Here is a 15952-nt window from a genome sequence, read left to right on the forward strand (position 1 = left end):
TCCAAGGGACTCTCAAGAGTCTTCTCCAACACCACAGTTCAAAAGCATCAGTTCTTCGGTGCTCAGCTTTCATCACAGTCCAACTTTCACATCCATACATGACCACTGGAAAAACCATAGCCTTGACTAGATGGACCTTTGTTGTCAAAGTAATGTCTCTGCTTTTCAATATGCTATCTAGGTTGGTCATAACTTTCCTTCCAAGGAGTAAGCGTCTTTTAATTTCATGGCTGCAGTCACCATCTGCAGTGATTTTGGAGCCCCCAAAAATAAAGTCTGATACTCTTTCTAGTAGTGGAGTGCAGTTTACTACACTGGTGGGCCCAAGGCAGAGTCTCCTCTTAGCCAAGGACCCTGACCAGTTTTTGTGAAAATGTTATATACCCTAAGTGTACTTGTTCAAACTCACCTCCCCAAATTCCTTGAAACTAGTCTGGACAAGGTAAAAGAGAGATAGGATCAAATGATTCCTGTGTCACAAGACTAGATAAACAGTGGATATTTATCAATAGACCTATGGTCATATCCAGATAAACATAATGAAGTTTACCACTTTGTTCTGTTACAGAAATAATTAGTATATTCTTTTAGGCAACAGAGAGTCCAAGTCCAAGTCCCGAGGCTCTTTTATCCGGGGGGTCTGGTTTTCCATTGGTATGCCATTTCTATAGACACTGGGCACAAAGTTCAGAGTCCACTGGGAGGGTGACCATGTGTTTAACCTAATGTTCGCAGCCTGGCCTAAGATGGAGTCCAGCGCTGTCTGTTTCCTCCTTCATTCCCCCCTCTTGATGCTTTTAACTCATATTACGAGCATCATTCATAGGGATATGTTGCACCCTGGCTCTCTGACCCCCAGTTTGGGAGAATGACATCAACCTTTGGGTTACAAAGTTCATAATACATTGTAAAATTCAGGGTCCACAAAGCAGAACTATCGAGGCAACTATAACAATGGTAAATATAGTTTTCCACCAATCGCCCTTCACCCAAGATAGGACCGAAGTCCAGAAATGAATGTTTTCATTTCACATTGCTTTTACCTGGTTTTTCATGTCATCTAACGCAGTTGATACATTGCCAGATAAGGCAGGAATGCATACACAACATTCAACCTTAATAGCACAGGTCTCTCCTTGAGCAGCCAGCTGGGAGTATGGCCAAAGCCATGCTATTTTGAATTACCACTTTTCTCATTTGGATTTGCTCTTCATTTAAGGCTTGGATGGCTTTTGTTCTATCTAGGAGGGCCTGTTTTGTGAAATTAGTCAAGGCCTCTACTTTAATCATAATATCTGTGGTCCCTATAGAGGATACGAATAAGGCAGCAATATACTCATACCATTGAAACACAGATCTTGTCCGCCTAGCATGTAAATAAGGTAGATTTACTGGGGCTTGTTGTAGGTTAGGCTTTTGTTACATTGGCATTTATATCAAATGTAACCCTATGACCCGAGTCTATTGACTATAGATGTAGCTTACACCAAGAGAGCAAGGAGAGGTTATGATTGACAAGAGAGAGGAAAGTCTCTTTGTCATCCCAGAAAAGAGCAGAGTGGTTTAAAATCTCCTTGGCAGAGCGGTGACACCCACCAAGGAAGTCCATCCATCACTGACAGAGGCATAGCCCCACATACCCAGCAGTTGGAAGTGTTGTGGAAGTCTGTGTAGGAATGTGCTCATGAGATGAAAACATTGTCTTGAGTTGACATGGAAGTTAAATTCAAACTCACGTTGATGAGGCCAAATAGCAGGAGTTGATTGTGCGGCTTCATCCTGAAGGGGCTCGTCTGGGATCTTCTTTTCTTTCTTCTTCTTAAGGATGACCTTAGTCTCTTGAGGATCAGTGGGGTCCCTCTGCATAGTCCACTCAGCGTTTTCTGGGTCTGCGTGGTATGCTGTCTTCACCTTCGTATGATGGATCCAAGGGACAATACCTGCAACTTTAACTGCAGTAGGGGCAGTTAGAATAACAGTATAAGGACCCTTCCACCGAGGGGCTAGTGAATCATGCCTCCAATCTTTGACCCATACTTAGTCACCAGGCATAAACTCATGAATCTGTTCCCCCAAGGGGAATGGCACTCTTTCTTGTACAAACTTAGTTACCTGACTAATTACCTTACCTAACTGCTCTGGGAGTTGGTGATGGACAGGGAGGCCTGGCATGCTGCGATTCATGGGGTCGCAAAGAGTCAGACACGACTGAGCGACTGAACTGAACTGAACTGAACTGCTCCATCTGCTGTGAAATCCCATCCCCCCTTACCTGAGGCAAATTGGTTGTTTTATTATGGGAGGGGGTCTCTCATATACAATTTCGTATGGAGAGTAGCCATGGGACCATGGGGTCACTCTGAGTCTGAGTAAAGCCATCAGAAGTAAGTCCACCCAGGAGCAGTCAGTCTCTATGATCCACTTGGAGAGTGTCTCTTTAAGTGTCCGGTTGGTCCGTTCCACCATCCCAGAACTCTGGGGTCTCTATGTAATGTGTAGTTTCCATTTGATGTTTAAAGTTTTACTTACTTGTTGTACTAAATCAGCTATGAAAGCCGGGCCATTGTCTGATCCAATGCTGGTAGGAAATCCAAATCTGGGGACTATCTCCCTAAGCAAGCACCGGGCTACTTCTGATGCTCTTTCAGACCAGGCAGGAAAAGTTTCTACCCATCCCAAGAATGTACATACCATGACCAGCAGGTAATGGTAGTGTTGGCAATGTTTCATTTCAGTGAAGTCTACTTCCAGGTGTTCAAAGAGCAGCGTGCCTTTTAGTTGAATCTCTGGAGGTTTCTGTCTGTGCCAAGAGGCAGCATTGGCCTGTAAGCAGGCAGTGCAGTTCTGAGATTCTGTTCTGCATAGGGAAGAGAGGCGAGGAACCAAAAAATATTTTCGAATTAGCTCTTCCAGTTTATCATGGCGTAGGTGGGTCGCTTGGTGTGTTTGGCTTACCAGAGTGCGTGCCAGCTCCTCTGGTACCAGTAATTTGCCACTTGGCAATTCCCACCATCCCTTTTCAGTCTTAATAGACCCTTCCGCTTTGGCTAGTTGGTTTTGGGCTTCAGTGTATTTTGGAGAGTCCAATGCTAGCTCAGGCAGTTCTGCCAATACGAGCGCTTTAATAGGGGCCTCACTTGTTATCCCCATGCCCTCAGCTGCTTGTTTAGCAGTCTTATCTGCCAATCTGTTTCCCCAAACCTGGGGGGTATCCTCCTTTTGATGTCCTCGGCAGTGTATGACTGCAACCTTTTCTGGTTCCCAGACAGCATCTAATAGGGTCAGAATTTCTTCCTTATTTTTGATATCTTTTCCCCCAGCTGTCAAGAGGCCTCTCTCCTTATACAGAGCCCGTGTACATGTAGTGTGGCAAAAGCATACCTGGAGTCAGTGGAAATATTTACTGTCTTGCTTTTTGACAGCTGGAGTGCTCAAATCAAGGCCCATAACTCAGCTCGTTGAGCAGACCAGTGCTGTGGCAAGGAGCCAGCCTCGATGATAGTCTTTTCTGTGACTATAGTGTAACCCGACAGGCACTGTCCTTGTTTTATCAGGCCAGTGCCATGAGTATATAGGACCCAATCAGGGTCCGGAATAGGTTGCTCTCGGAGGTTGGGTCTGCTAGTGTGGATGTCTTCCAAGACTTCCCCACAGTCATGAGAAGGTCCACCCTCTCCTACTGGAAGGAGTGTGGCTGGGTTTAAAGTCTGGCAAGGCTCAATACTGGAGGTTAGGGTTTTCACGTAACAGCCCTTGATATTGAATAATCTGGGAGTTTGATAGCCATTTGTGGGGATCTCCTTGTAAGAGTGTGTTGGCCTCATGTGGGACTCTTACGACCAGATCTTGGCCTAAAGTCAGTTTAGTAGCTCTTCGTACTAGTAGGGCAACTTTGGCAATTGCTTGCCAGCATCCAGGCCACCTGGTGGCGAAATTGCCAAGCTGGCTTGAGAGACGGGCTACAGGTCTGTCCCGCGTTCCCACAATCTGAGTTAACACTCCATTGCTGTTTTGTCCTTTTCAGTTACATATTGAGTACATGGCTTGGCAAGGTCTGGCAGCCCTAAAGTGGGGGCTGATATAACTGCCAACCTTAGTTCATCAAAGGCTTTTTGTTGTTTTTCAGTCCAATTTAGTGGATTTTCCTCAGGCCCTGTCAGGCATTCATATAAAGGCTGGGACATTTGGGAATATCCTGGAATCCAAATTCTGCAAAACCCAGTAGCTCCCAAAAACTCCTGGACCTGCTGATGAGTCTTAGGTGTTGGGATTCTCAGGATCACCTCTTTTCTGGACTGGTCTAATAACCTTGTGCCCTTCTTCAAAACAAACCCCAGATACTTTACCTCCTCCTTGCAGATCTGTGCCTTCTTCTTTGACACCCAGTAACCTGCTTCCATCAGCAGTTGGAGCAGTGCTTTCATTCCTTCCCAGCATTTTTCCTTGGTCTCGGCAGCCAGTAGCAGGTCATCCATGTATTGTAGGAGCCAACATCCATACTCTTCTGAATGGAATGAGCCCAGGTCAGAAGCCAAGGCTTCCCCCAAAATAGTTGGGGAGTTCTTAAACCCTTGTGGGAGACAAGTCCAGGTGAGCTGTTGCTTGGTGCCCCCGACTGGACCTTCCCATTCAAAGGCAAAGATGGGTTGTGACGCTGGGGCGAGGCATATACAGAAGAAGGCATCCTTGAGATCTAGGCAAGTATAAACTTTAGTTCTCGGTGGGAGGAGACTAAGTAAGGTATAGGGGTTTGGAACAGTGGGGTGTAAAGTCACAGTAGCCTGGTTGACTAGCCTGAGATCCTGTACAGGCCTATAGTGCTATCTTCCTTCCTTTTAGACTGGCAGGATGGGTGTATTCCAAGCTGACTGGCACTCTACTAGAATGCCCGCTTGTTTCAATCTATTGATGTGGGGTAGTATGCCAACCCGGGCCTCTATCTGTAGCGGGTATTGGCATTTTCTTATCGGAATGGCGCCTGGCTTGAGTTCTATTATCACTAGGGCTTGATGTTTAGCCAGCCCCTGGGGGGTGGGGAGGTTGTCTTCCCCCCAGACCTCGGGGAATAATTGAGTTAGCTCTCTTTCAAGTTCTTCCGGTCCACCTGGTTTTTCCTTTGGAGGCTCATGCAGCTCATCTTGCCGGTGGGGTGGGGGTGGGGGTGGGGGGCCAGGGAAGGTATTGAGAGAGAGAGCAAATAAGTCATAGTGCCCACCCAGAAGGTGGGCCTCTCCTCAGTACTGAAGAGAGATGTCAATAATTGAATGACATCATCCCATGTTGGTCGATGGGTGCAAAAGATGGTTTCCATCAATCTAGTCATACCTCGTGGCTCTTCTGAGGAAGGGGGGTATGCTTTTGCCAATTTAGTATGTCAGTTGATGAGAAAGGCTAAAGGAGCTTGATGGTAATTACCATCCTCCCCTTGCACCGGAGGTTGTTGGACTTCTCTAAGAAGCATCTGTAGTGGTGCCTTTCCTTCCAGCTCTCTGGCAGAATGCAGTCTCTGCTTAATTCCAATGTCTCCCTCCCCTTGTACGGTAGTACTTCCTGGGAGCGGAGGCTAGAGCTTGGGGCATATGATGTCAGCAGTGGTTGAATCCGGTGGGTTGTAGCCTGTTGCCCCTTCAACTAAGGTCAGAGCTTGCCAGAATGGTGGCTCTACAACCTGTGGGGCTGTCGGGAGGACTGGTGAAAGTGGAGGCTCTGGGAGGCTTACTGGCCTCTGGTCAGTTCCCTGTGGGGAAGCTCTCGGCACCGCAGGAGCGTTGGTTGGTGGGATCATCATCCAGTACGGTGGCGGGGGGCGTTTTTCCCCCTCTGGATCCTGTAAGATTTCCTTCTCGTTGATGTTTTAGATGTCTTTCTTGTCCTGGCAGGCTTAATTGGATGAGGATAAAAACACAGATGAATTAGATACCCCATGTCCCAGGCTTCTCCTGGAAAGCCAATTCGTACAAAAAGTACTGATACACTTTTTTTTTTTCTTTCTACCTTAACTAGTTTGAGGGATTGGGTGTTTCGCAGCAGATAGGGCACTTCCTGGGGGAGGGTAGAATACAAGCACACAAGGACCAAGTTTCTACTCCTAAAAACCCGCTGGCGATTGCTTGGTAATAATTTCCCCAAAATGGCGTGGACACACCTCCTAAATGACCTTCACAAATTTCCTTCCTAAACCCTAATATGCTTGTCAACCTGTGTACCAAGCAATCGCTGCTGCCTGCCTATTCCAGGCTCCTGTGGGGCCGTGCGCCTTCTAGTCCCTCCCAGGAGGGTGATCAGGCCCCTTCTTCCACCCTGCCCGGTGGGTTCCTCCTCACCTGAGTGCTCAGTTCCCCTGCTGCCATCCACTACCTGCTAACATGAAAGGTATGGGCATTGAGAAGCCGAATCCTTCCAGAAGGGTGAGGCACCTTCCCCCCTCTAGAAGATTCAAGCCGCAAGGCCTTGGAGTAGTCCCAATGGGACTTGTCTCCTCAAAGTGAGGAGTTTCCCGGCCAATGCACCAAATGTTGTAGCCACGCGTTCCAGGAAACAAACTCACTCAGAAGGATGATGCAGATAGTGGAGTGCAGTTTATTATACCGGCGGGCCCAACGCAGAGTCTCCTCTTAGCCAAGGACTGTGAGCAGTTTTTGTGAAAACCTTATACACCCTAAGTGTACTTGCTCAAACCCACCTCCCCAAATTCCTTGAAACTAGTCTGGACAAGGTAAAAGAGAGATATGATCAAAGTTAACCCATGATTCATGTGTCATAAGCCTAGATAAACAGTGAATATTTATCAATAGGCCTGTGGTCATATCCAGATAAACATAATGGAATTCATCACTTTGTTCTGTTACAGAGATAATTAGCATATACTTTTAGGCAACAGACTCCAGGTACAAGTCCTGAGGCCTTTTATCCGGGGGGTCTGGTTTTCTATTGGTATGCCATTTCTATAGACACCAGGCACAAAGTTCAGAGTCCATTGGGAGGGTGACCGTGTGTAGCCTAAAGTTCGCAGCCTGGACTAAGATGGAGTCCAGCTCTGTCTGTTTCTTCCTTCAAGGACACACGAAAACTGGTTAGAACCACTATAGCCCAAGATGGTGGCAGATTCGAATTCCAGTAGACTTTGAGCCTCCTTATATGCCTGTGCATGCTAAGTCGCTTCAGTCACGTCTAACTCTTTGTGACTCCATGGGCTGTAGCCCACCAGGCTCTTCTGTCCATGAGATTCTCCAAGCAACAATACTGGAGTGGGCTGCCATGCTCTCTCCAACCTTCCTGACCCAGGGATCGAACCCCTGTATCTTTTCCATATCCTGAATTGGCAGGCAGATTCTAATGGCAACCCACTCCAGTACTCTTGCCTGGAAAAATCCGATGGCCGGAGGAGCCTGGTAGGCTACAGTCCATGGGGTGGCAAAGAGTAGGACACGACTGAGAGACTTCACTTTCTCTCTTTCTTTACCACCAGCGCCACCTAGGAAGCCCATTATATGCTCATTGTAATGCTTTAGTGTATACTAAATGCCACACCCACAGATCCTAAGACAGTCCAAACACCAGTTTAGTTTAGTTCAATTGCTCAGTCGTGTCCAACTCTTAACCATAAAAGGCCAAAAACTGAGCAGTGAATTTCTAATTTCCTGGAAATCCCCACCTCTTCCCCAAAATAGTTGGAATAATCCTCCCATTCGCTAGCCTATTAAATTACTCAGCCCATAAAACCTAACCACCCATACTTGAGGGCCTCTCAGCTTCTGAAATGACCCACACTATCCATGGAATGTGTATCTCTCTCAATAAATCTACTTCTTATCACTCTGTCCTTTGAGATATGAAGAACCTAAGCTTCATTAACTCCTGAGACTATATGTGAGATTTTAATTAAAAGACGATGGGTTCATGGGAATTCCCTGGGAGTCCGGCGGTGAGGACTCCAAGTCTTGGGTTCAAGTCCCACTCTGAGTTTTGGCTGAGATCCAGTCCCATCTGAGATGAGGTGCGTGGTTTCAATAGGCCCAATCTAAGCACAGGCTCAGAAATTACATGACAGAAACCGAGAAACTCAAACAATTTCTGGAAATGAAATATACTTTTGCTCCTATTCATTTTCTTCTCCTCCACCAAGACCTCGTCTCATCACTTACTTCCTCTGCTAATTAGTCTTCAAATTCTCCCTCAGACTGAATTCTGTCCTAACCCATCAATGTGAACATCTTCCCGTTTTGTATTCACGTACTTCTCTCTCTCTATCATCTGAGAATCTGAAATATAAACCTACTACTTTCAGTTCAATGCAGTCAAACTTCCGTTCGTACCACACGTCTGAAATTTCTCTCATAGAGATAGACGTTCGTTGACAGTTTATCTGCCCAAATCAATCCTTTTTCTTCTTGTGCTTGGTGTCACAGAGTCATTTACTCCCTTGGTGATCTCACCTATTTCAATAGTGTACTGCTCTTGCCACCCAGCCTCAGTCCACTGATACCAACTAAGTCAGTTTCCAGCTACCCACCTAGTAGGCCTAGGTTTCCTAGAAACATCCTTTAAAAAAAAAAAAAATATATATATATATATAAAATATATATTTATTTATTTAATTTTGGCTGCGCAGCATCTTCATCGCTGCATGTAGGCTTTCTCTAGCTACGGCTGCTCTTCGTTGCAGCACATGGGCTTCTGATTGCAGTGGCTTCTCTTGATGTGGGGCACAGGCTCTAGGGCAGGAGGGCTTCAGTAGTTGTAGCACATGGGCTTAGTTGCCCCCAAGGCATGTGGGATCTTAGTTCCTGAACCAGGGATGGAACCCATGTTCCCTGCATTGGCAGGTGGATTCTTAACCACGGAACCACCAGGGAAATCCTCCTGGAGCATCTTAAACTAATCATTAAACTGTTGTTGTACCTAAAACCAAACTCAAAATTATACTGCTGTTTCCTGGCTCAGTTCATGATTCATAGGCACTGAGCCTCTTAAGCAGGAAATCAACTCCTTTTCATCTTCAGTTCTTTTCTTTTATTTCATTCACTCAATTGGCCACCAAATCTTTTTCTCCATCTACAATCTACTACCTTAGGTTGTTGTTCAATCACTAGGTCGTGTCCAATTCTGTCACCCCATGGACTGTAGCATACCAGGCCCCTCTGTCCTGCACTATTTCCTGGAGTTTGCTCAAATTCATGTCCTTTGTCAGTGATACTATTTAACCATCTTATCCTCTACTGCCCTCTTCTCCTTTTGGCTTCAATCTTTCCCAGCATCAGGGTATTTTCCAATGAGTCAGCTCTTCACATCAGCTGGCCAAAGTATTGGAGCTCCAGCTTCAGCAACAGTCCTTCCAATGAATTTTAAGGGTTGATTTCTTTTAGGATTGACTGGTTTGATCTCCTTGTAGTCCAAAATACTCTCAAGAGTCTACTTCAGCACCACAGTTCAAAAGCATCAATTCTTCAGTGCTCAGCCTTCTTTATGGTCCAACTCTCACATCCACACATGACTATTAGAAAACCATAGCTTTGACTATATGAACCTTTGTTGGCAAAGTTATGTCTCTGTTTTTCAATATGCTGTCTAGGTTTGTCATAGTTTTCCTTTCAATGAGCAAGCTTCTTTTAATTTCATGGCTGCAGTCATCATCTGCAGTGATTTTGGAGCCCAAGAAAATGACATCTATCACTGCTCCTGCTTTTTCCCCATCTATTTGCCATGAAGTGATGGGACTGGATGCCATGATCTTAGTTTTCCAAATTTTGAGTTTCAAGCCAGATTTTTCACTCTCCTCTTTCACCCTCATCAAGAGGCTCTTTAGTTCCTCTTCAATTTTTGCCATTAAAGTGGTATCAGCAAATCTGAAGTTGTTGATATTTCTCCTAGCAACCTGGATTTCAGCTTGTGCTTCATCCAGCCTGGCATTTCGCATGCTGTATTCTGCACCAGTTCAGTTTAGTTCAGTTCAGTTCAGTCGCCCAGTTGTGTCCAACTCTTTGTGACCCCATGGACTGCAGCACGCCAGGCCTCCCTATCCATCACCAACTACCAGAGTTTACTCAGACTCCTGTCCATTGAGTCACTGAGGCCATCCAACCATCTCATCCTCTGTCATCCCCTTCTCCTCCCACCTTCAATCATTCCCAGCAAAAGGGTATTTTCCAATGAGTCAGCTCTTCGCATTAGGTGGCCAGAGTATTGGAGTTTCAGCTTCAGCATCAGTTCTTCCAATGAATATTCAAGACTGATTTCCTTTAGGATGGACTGGTTGGATATCCTTGCATTCCAAGGGACTCTCAAGAGTCTTCTCCAACACCACAGTTCAAAACCATCAGTTCTTCAATGCTCAGCTTTCTTTATAGTCCAACTCTCACATCCATACATGACTACTGGAAAAACCATAGCTTTGACTAGATAGATCTTTGTTGGTAAAGTAATGTCTCACCTTTTTAATATGCTGTCTAGGTTGGTCATAGCTTTTCTTCCAAGGAGCATGCATCTTTGAATTTCAAGGCTGCAGTCACCATCTGCAGTGATTTTGGAGCCCAAGAAAATAACGTCTGTCACTGTTTCCATTGTTTCCCCATCTATTTGCCATGAAGTGTTGGGACCAGATACCATCTGCGTTTTTTGAATGTTGAGTTTTAAGCCAATTTTTTCACACTCTTCTTTCACTTCCATCAAGAGGCTCTTTAGTTCTTCGCTTTCTGCCATAAGGGTGGTGTCATCTGCATATCTGAGGTTATTGATATTTCTCCCGGCAGTCTTGATTCCAGAATGTGCTTCATCCAGCCTGGCATTTTGCATAATGTACATTGCATACAAGTTAAATAAGCAGGGTGACAATATACAGCCTTGACGTACTCCTTTCCCAATTTGGAACCAGTCTGTTGTTCCATGTCCAGTTCTAACTGTTGCTTCCTGACCTGCATACAGATTTCTCAGGAGGCAGGTCAGGTGTTCTGGTAGTCCCATCTCTTGAAGAATTTTCCACAGTTTGTTGTGATCCACACAGTCAAAGGCTTTGGCATAATCAATAAAGCAGAAATAGATGTTTTTCTGGTATTCTTTTGCTTTTTCGATGATCCAGCAGATGTTGGCAATTTGATCTCTGGTTCCTCTGCCTTTTCTAAAACCAGCTTGAACATCTGGAAGTTCATGGCTCACATACAGTTGAAGCCTGGCTTGGAGAATTTTGAGCATTACTTTACTAGTGTGTGAGCTGAGTGCAGTTGTGTGTAGTTTGAGCATTCTTTGGCATTGCTTTTCTTAGGGATTGGAATGAAAACTGACCTTTTCCAGTCCTGTGGCCACTACTGAGTTTTCCAAATTTGCTGACATATTGAACGCTGCACTTTAACAGCACCATCTTTTAGGATTTTAAATAGCTCAGGTAGGATTTTGTCACCTCTTCTAGCTTTGTTTGAAGTAATGCTTCCTAAGGCCCACTTGACATCACACTCCAGGATTTCTGGCTCTAGATGAGAGACCACACCAGCATGGTTATCTGGGTTATTAAGACATTTCTAGTATAGTTCTTCTGGTTAGCATTTCCTAAAAGAACCAACCTGTCCTTAATCCCCACTACTATCTGGAGTCCATTCACCCAAGGCCTGCAGGAGTTTCACCACAAAGAATAAACCATCCTACTCATAAACTTTCTCCTTTTTCTTAAAGTTTTTTTTCCATGTTATATTCAATCACTTTACCATGTTGATGCAAATCCCCTCATACTGTCATCCCAGGATCTCCCAGCCTTATCTTCATGTGTTCCAGTCACACAGGACCACTTTTCTTCCCCCTAAGCAAAACAAGTTTATTTGAACACCAAATAATTAATTTCAGGTACTGAGAGTTCACTATATGTATCATTAATCTCAAAGCATGTCTGACAACTTGTACATCTTTAATCAATGTTGAATGAATTAACCACAAATCTTGAGTGACTGGTTCTTTAATAAGACACTGAGTGAGTAAGCTAAAGTCGCTCAGTCGTGTCTGACTATTTGCTACTCCCTGGACTATACAGTCCATGGAATTCTCCAGGCCAGAATACTGGAGTGGGTAGCCTGACCCTTCTCCATGGGATCTTCCCAACCCAGGGATCAAACTCAGGTCTCCCATATTGCAGGTGGACTCTTTACCAGCTTAGTAAGTAAAATAATTGTTAAAGGACTGTCTTCTTCAAAAAATTACATTTGGGGAATTTCCTGGCAGTCCACTTGTTTGGACTCGATACTTTTCACTGCTGTGGGCCAAGGTTCAACCCCAGGTCAGGGAATTAAGATCCCAAAAGCTATATGTTATAGCCAAAAAAAGAGAAATTACATTTTTTTTAATTCAAATGAGTGGGAGGCACACAACTGTTTGCTGTCCTAGTATTTCTTCTATTATCATAGCCATTTTCAAATCTTGTCCAATTCATGTCAGACTATCAAAAGCAGAATAGCTTTGACAAAATCTTTTCCCCCCTTTCCTATAATATCTTTACTATGTACAAGAATAAATTCATGAGATCATAGTAAACATGAGCATATACCTTAGTTTTTCATAGATTATGACAACTAAAGCATAAACTACACCTCCTAAGAAAAATCTATGTAGGACTATTGAAGTAAATATTTAAGACTAACCAACTTGAGAAATATTGTCACCTGCTTATTTAACTTATATGAAGAGTACATCATGAGAAACACTGGGCTGGAAGAAGCACAAGTTGGAATCAAGATTGCTGGGAGAAATATCAATAACCTCAGATACGCAGATGACACCACCTTTATGGCAAAAAGTGAAGAGGAACTAAAAAGCCTCTTGATGAAAGTGAAAGAGGAGAGTGAAAAAGTTGGCTTAAAGCTCAACATTCAGAAAATGAAGATCATGGCATCTGGTCCCATTCATGGGAAATAGATGGGGAAACAGTGGAAACAGTGTCAGACTTTATTTTTTGGGGCTCCAAAATCACTGCAGATGGTGATTGCAGCCATGAAATTAAAAGACGCTTACTCCTTAGAAGAAAAGTTATGACCAACCTAGACAGCATATTAAAAAGGTGAGACATTACTTTACCAACAAAGATCTATCTAGTCAAAGCTATGGTTTTTCCAGTAGTCATGTATGGATGTGAGAGTTGGACTATAAAGAAAGCTGAGTGCCCAAGAATTGATGGTTTTGAACTGTGGTGTTGGAGAAGACTCTTGAGAGTCCCTTGGACTGCAAGGAGATCCAACCAGTCCGTTCTAAAGGAGATCAGTCCTGGGTGTTCATTGCAAGGAATGATACTGAAGCTGAAACTCCAGTACTTTGGCCGCCTCATGCGAAGAGTTGACTGACTGGAAAAGACTCTGATGCTGGGAGGGATTGGGGGCAGGAGGAGAAGGGGACGACAGAGAATAAGATGGCTGGATGGCATCACTGACTCGATCGACGTGAGTCTGAGTGAACTCCAGGAGATGGTGATGGACAGGGGGCCTGGCGTGCTGAGATTCATGGGGTCGCAAAGAGTGGGACAGGACTGAGCGACTGAAATGAACTGAACTTGAGAAAGTCAGATCATATGAGTTCCTATATTTGTAAATTAATTTAGAAACTATTCATAAGGGGAAGGAGGAAAAAAAAAGACTTAAAATTTTTAAGAAATTCTCACTCTCTTTGTTGTAATGGAAATCCCCAAATTTCTCAAATTCTTTCTTCTCTATGTCTGGAAGCCTAAAAATACCTGTTAGGAAGTATGATGAAACTGATGAAGTTTCTGGTTCCACTGCCCAAACCTGTAGTAACTTGTAATGAGCAGATATCACTCCCACAAAGGGCTCTGGCTTCTCTCTCTTTGAGTAACCAGAATTTCTAAACCTTTACTGAGACTTTCCCATCTCGGCATTTAGTGATATGGGGATAGTAGTACCTCTTCAGTTCAGTTCAGTCACTCAGTCATGTCCGACTCTTTGTGACCCCATGGACTGCAGCACACCAGGCTTCCCTGTCCATCACCAACTCCCATAGTTTACTCAAACTCATGTCCATCAAGTCGGTGATGCCATCCAACCATCTTATCCTCTGTCATCCCCTTCTCCTCCTGCCTTCAATCTTTCCCAGCATCAGGGTCTTTTCCAAGGAGTCAGTTCTTTGCATCAGGTGGCCAGAGTATTGGAGTTTTAGCTTCAGCATCAGTCCTTCCAATGAATATTCCGGACTGATCTCCTTTAGGATGGACTGGTTTGATCTCCTTGCTGTCCAAGGGACTCTCAAGAGTCTTCTCCAACACCACAGTTCAAAAGCATCAATTCTTCAGCCCTCAATTTTCTTTACAGTCCAACTCTAACATTCATACATGACCACTGGAAAAACCATAGCTTTGACTAGACGGACCTTTGTTGGCAAAGTAATGTCTCTGCTTTTGAATATGCTGTCTAGGTTGGTCATAGCTTTTTTTTCAAGGAGCAAGCATCTTTGAATTTCAAGACTGCAGTCACCATCTGCAGTGATTTTGGAGCCCCAGAAAATGAAGTCTGTCACTGTTTCCACTGTTTCCCCATCTATTTGCCATGAAGTGATGGGACCGGATACCATAATCTTCATTTTTTGAATGTTGAGTTTTTTTTTTTTCCTTCCTTCAATCACTTATAATCTCCCACCTGAATTAATGCAATGGGGATGTTTTTATTTTTTTGTTCAGCCACTTAAGATCATACTGTTCAACCCACAGCCTTTCATGATACAAGACAAATCCTCTTACAGCCCCTTGCCTACCTCACTAGACTCATCTCTTGCTACTCTCCCAACATGGTGCCAGCCACATTCAAAAATCTGCCCTTCTCCACTGTCCCACCCTACTTTTTACTCACACCATGTCCAAGCCTCTGGAAAATTTCTCCTCATCAGAGCTCCCCTTACTCTTTAGACTAACTTCTATTGGTCTCAAGACCCAGATCAGTAATCCCCTACCCAGAAGCCTCCCCTGCTGCCTTCCAACCATACGGGCGCTTCCCACAGGTCCCAAAGCACCCTGTACATACCTCATTTTAATTCTTAACACAACGCAGCGCCTTGAAGCCAGGCCCATCTCCAGATTCCACAACACCCAACAGAGGCTTTAATATGTTCCAAGGGTTTACTTGATAACTTAATGTGAATGAATTAATGAATCAAGGATGGGAAATCTCCTGTCCCAAATGATGACACCCAGAATAAACACAACTAAAACGTCAGCTACATCTAAAGCTCTTTGCTCTCTCCTGCATTCACGAAACTACAGTACCAGCAGCGCTCCACCAATCCAAGACGTACGAGAACTACAAAGAACATGAGTGTTTTTCAAAATGGGAGGAGGTTGCACAACTAGACCCCTAACCCCTCGCTCAACCTCCCTTTTCCCACTCCTTCCTTAGGGAAAGGAAAAAAAAAAAACACCAAGCGTTTAAGAGAAAAGCCAAAAAAAAAAAAAAAAATTTTTTTTTTAGAGGTCCAATGGGGCAAGGAGCTTGCCGCTGGGAAGACCAAAAGAAAGGAACTGGCAGCTCACCTGGGCTGCAGCCACACACAGGGATGGCCTCTCTAACTGCCTTTACTGTTGCACAATGTTGATGGGGGAGGGGAGGAGAGGGGGAAAAAAAAAAAACAACGGTTACTCCCTACCCAGGGTGACAGCGAGGGCCTGGATTCCAGAGTAGTGCTTCCCGCTGGGGTTCCCTTACCCCTTGTGGAAAGGACTTCTCGGATCGCTCCTTTCAGCTTGCACAAGATGAAGCGGTCCAGGGAAGCAGTTCTCCACAGTCCGTCGCCGCCAGCTCTCACCCCAATGGCCTGAATGTTGAGTTTTAAGCCAACTTTTTCACACTCTTCTTTCACTTTCATCAAGAAGCTTTTAAGTTCTTCTCTTTCTGTCATAAGGGTGGTGTCATCTGCATATTTGAGGTTATTGATATTTCTGCCAGCAGTCTTGATTCCAGAATGTGCTTCATCCAGCCTGGCA

General features: G+C 44.6%; 1 long non-coding RNA gene across 1 annotated transcript; it reads right to left on the reverse strand.

The window, feature by feature from the left end:
• Positions 1 to 646: 646 nt before the first annotated feature.
• LOC133247803 (uncharacterized) lies at positions 647 to 11779 on the reverse strand. The gene is made up of 3 exons (XR_009736502.1): positions 11694 to 11779; positions 2692 to 5880; positions 647 to 1952 (listed from the first exon to the last, which is right to left on the reverse strand). It is a non-coding gene; the product is annotated as an uncharacterized LOC133247803 (long non-coding RNA).
• Between the last annotated feature and the right edge of the window lie 4173 nt (positions 11780 to 15952).

This window comes from Bos javanicus, chromosome 5, assembly GCF_032452875.1.
Source record: "Bos javanicus breed banteng chromosome 5, ARS-OSU_banteng_1.0, whole genome shotgun sequence".
Classification (NCBI taxonomy): Eukaryota; Metazoa; Chordata; class Mammalia; order Artiodactyla; family Bovidae; genus Bos; species Bos javanicus.